The sequence below is a fragment of the Euphorbia lathyris genome, chromosome 1, assembly GCF_963576675.1.
Source record: "Euphorbia lathyris chromosome 1, ddEupLath1.1, whole genome shotgun sequence".
In the NCBI taxonomy this organism is placed as follows: Eukaryota; Viridiplantae; Streptophyta; class Magnoliopsida; order Malpighiales; family Euphorbiaceae; genus Euphorbia; species Euphorbia lathyris.
This window is the reverse complement of record NC_088910.1, coordinates 8,883,756-8,887,827: the sequence shown is the minus strand read 5'-3', so window position 1 is coordinate 8,887,827 and position 4,072 is coordinate 8,883,756. Positions and strand designations below refer to the sequence as shown.

At 35.6% G+C, this 4,072-nt stretch overlaps 1 non-coding gene across 1 annotated transcript; it reads left to right on the top strand.

Moving 5' to 3' along the window:
- The first annotated feature begins 153 nt into the window (after positions 1-153).
- On the top strand, positions 154-260 carry LOC136216185 (small nucleolar RNA R71). Its single transcript, XR_010683175.1, has one exon. It is a non-coding gene; the product is annotated as a small nucleolar RNA R71 (small nucleolar RNA).
- Positions 261-4,072: the final 3,812 nt, after the last annotated feature.

The window sequence follows — 4,072 nt, the reverse complement described above, 5'->3', positions numbered from 1 at the left end:
CACATACTGCTGTTGATTGCCATTTCCTCCAAAAGTTCTCTTGCTTGGGCAGATGTTTTCTTCATGAATAACCCTCCAGACATAGCGTCCAATGAACCTCTAGTTGTAGGATTTAGTCCATTATAAAATGTTTGCATTAAAAGTTCGACGGGCAATTGGTGGTGTGGGCATAAACGTTGAAGTTCTTTAAAACGTTCTCAGGACTCATAAAGAGTTTCATTATCATTTTGAGAAAAAGATGTTAACTCTTTAATGACTCTTGCGGTTTTTGCTAAAGGAAAAAATTTTGATAAAAATGCTTGGGCTAATTGCTCCCAAGTCTCAATTGATGCGGCTGGCATAGAAGTTAACCATTCTTTGGCTCGATCCTTCAAAGTAAAAGGAAAAAGGCGAAGTTTGATTGCTTCTGCAGTTACATCAGTAATTTTAAAAGTGTCACAAATTTCTAAGAAATTTGTCAAATGGGTATTAGGATTTTCGTTAGGTAACCCATAAAACGTTACATTATTTTGCAACATATTAAGCAACGCAGGCTTAATTTCAAAATGATGTGCATTAATTTGGGGTCTAACTATACTGTTTGTTACACCGGCCACTCCTGGCCTAGCGTAATCCATAAGTGTGGCCATAACTTCTGGCTCGGTAATTTTAGTTTTTATTGGGGTTTTGTTTTTCTTTTTCTTTTCTTTCTTGTTCTTTTTAAGAGTTCTTTCAATTTCTGGGTCAATAGGATCTGGTGACGTGCCTGAACTTCGAGAACTGCGCATGAACTTGAAATTTCGCACGAACCGAAACTACCTACAAAACAGAATTTGAAAAATATATGTTAGTAATTGAAAATAAATAAAATATAAAAGTTTGAATAAGTATGAATAAACCTAGATTCGTAATAAAACACGAAAAATTTAAAATTTTGTGAAAAATTTTGGCGTTCCCCGGCAACGGCGCCAAAAACTTGTTGAGCGATTTCCGCAAGTGCACGGTATACGTTTGTAGTAATAAAATATATCGATCCCACAGGGAACGTTTTTTAACAAAACTTATTTACAATCGGTTAAATTTACTTTAAGGTTTATAATATGGAAAAATCGTTTAATCGGTTTTGGTTTTGAAATTGCTAGAATGAGAATTAGATTAGAGTATGAAAACGTTAGAAAATATTCTGATTTAAGAATGAATTTGCAAGTCAGGAACGTTTAGTACTTTTTAGAAAAGTAAACGAATGTATTTGTTTGCATTAAGCAAAGAAAACAACTTTAAACTTTGTACGAATTATAAAGATGAAATAAATGACGGAACCTCTAATTAATTGGCTTTGAACATGACAAAACCCTTTCGGGATAGTTGCCCTTAGTCAAATTAAAACTCTTTCGAGATAATAATTTGCCTAAGTGTTCAACAAAGTTTCCTTATAAAGATTTTGGATTAAATACGTTTTAATGAAAACACCAGCAGTCACTTTAGTGGATTGGTTACTATAAGTACTGCATAAAAATCTATCGAATAGAACGGACTTTATTAGATGAAATATAAATTGATACAAGTTTATAGAGAACATGGAGCATGGAAACATTCGACGGCTTGCAAGTGAACGAGTTGATCAATCCTTTCTTTGGGTTTCGTTAGAGTTTGTCAGGCTCAGGGGCGGATCCTCTACTCAATCTTCTCATTGAATCTTCGTAATAGAGACTAGGTCGGTCTACTACCAAAATGAAAACTAAACTGGAACAATGTCTAAACGCTACTAAACTTGTTATTATTGAATAAACAATGTGTGTACAACATATTGCTTTTTACAGAATCGAAATCTAACTTCTGAATCACTTGATTCGGAATTTCTGCATAAATTATATACTAATCTCTTTTTTCTACATACTTTCAACTCTCCATGAACTCTTTATTTATAGATATTGAAGAGTCTTGATTGAAGTGTCGTGTCCGTTGTGAAGGATTGTGTCCGTTTGCGAAAGATCGTGTCCGTTGCGAAAGGACGTCTTTATCCACCCGAACGATCGCGTTTCATCGAAAACGAAAGTGTGTAACTATGCTTCTCAAATCTCCTGCTCGTACCGAGAATATTAAATTCTCTACCGAGAATGGGGGAGCATCAATTGGTCTTCAAACGAAGGAAGGAGAAGCTGGAGAACGCGTGTCGCGACCGAGAATTTGGGGGCCGCGGTCGTGGCACGGAACGTTTTTCACCTCTTTGGCTTTCGTTCGCGTCCTCGATTTGGCGTTATTAATTTCTGTCGTCTTCGACTCCTTTTGTAGGGTTTTTCTTCTGTTTTCGAGCTCTTTTCATTCCTATTTGGATTTTACCAAATATTTATGTACCTTACAAGAAAGAAACATATTCGAGAGTAAAAGCTTCCTAAACAGTTATAAATAGCATAAATTCGTAGCAATATTGATGTAATTATTGATGATATTTTAGGTATATTTTGGGCTTAACAGTTACCTGAGAGCATTTTCTCGGATCCAGCTGAGGATCATTAAAAACTCTAGCTTCTTGAAGAACAGCGAGCGAGATCCCGGAGGCAAGAACATCTTGATCGAATCGGGACGGATCTACCCTTTTCGATCCCCAAATATGCTGTATAAATTGTTGCTGACAGGAGTTGTGCTTATATTTCTTTCTTTTGTCCCTATTTTCTTTCGTTTTTTATATAGATTTTAGTTTTTTTTTTTCAAATTGTATTTACACACGTGTTTTTTGTTCAAGTTGACTAGTAATTTTAGAAGGAAAAACATCTAATAATATCTGAAATAATTACTAATAATAATTTTAGAATAAAAGATAGCTAATAATATCTATATTTAGTAAATTTATATCAGAGTTAAATATATATATATATATATATATATATTTTCAAGTAAAACATATATAATTAATTTGATTGATAAGAGATGAATATTTAATTTTCGTGATCTTTATGGGGTAAAATGGTATTTATTGATTTTTTTTCTTTTTAAACTCATTTTTACTAAAATGTTTATATAGATTTTACTATTTTTTTCAAATAGTACATATACACGTGTTTCTCGTTCTCGTTGACTCTGAAATAATTATTCATAGTAATTTTAAAAGGAAAGACAACTAATAATATTTACAAGTCCTCTTATTGCCTGCGGATCCTACCATTGCCATTCGGATCCATTCTGAATGCCCTACAGAATTTCAGATCTGCTGCTCCTTGGGCATTTGGTGCCAGGCAGACACTGTCTTCCCCTCCGATGGTTGCCTGCGGATCCTACCATAGCCATTCTGAATGCCCTACATAATTTCAGATATGCTGCTCCTTGGGCGTTTGGTGCCTTGCAGACACTGTCTTCCCCTTCGATGGTTGCCTGCGAATCCTACCATTGCCATTCCGATCCATTCTGAATGCCCTACAGCATTTCAGATCTACTGCTCCATGTCATCTTCCCTTCCGATTGCAGAACTTCGTCGGCGATAACATCCTCCTGAAGCTCATTGGTCTGGAGCAAGTAGATCCCACTGGTGAATGAGTCTCCTTAGTGACCTGAAAGCATTTTCTCGGATCTAGCTGAGGATCATTAAAAACTCTAGCTTTTTGAAGAACATCGAGCGAGAGCCCGGAGGCAAGAACATTTTGATCGAATCGGGGCGGATCCACCCTTTTCGATCCCCAAATAGGTTGTATAAATTGTTGCTGACAGGAGCTGTGCTAATATTTCTTTCTTTTGTCCCTTGTTTTTTTGTTCTTTTGTGTGTGTGGATTTATGCCTCAGTGTTCATTAAAAACTCTAGCTTCTTGAAGAACAACGAGCGAGAGCCCGGAGGCAAGAACATCTTGATCGAATCGGGGCGGATCCACCCTTTTCGATCCCCAAATAGGCTGTATAAATTGTTGCTGAGAGGAACTGTGCTAATATTTCTTTCTTTTGTCCCTTGTTTTTTTTGTTCTTTTGTGTGTGTGGATTTATGCCTCAGTGACATAACATTGAAATTGCAAAAATTGATCAGAGATTTAATGAGAAACCATTTGTTTGTACGATTTAAAAAAAACTAATAATATTTCCAAGTTACCAATAATAACAATCAAAACAA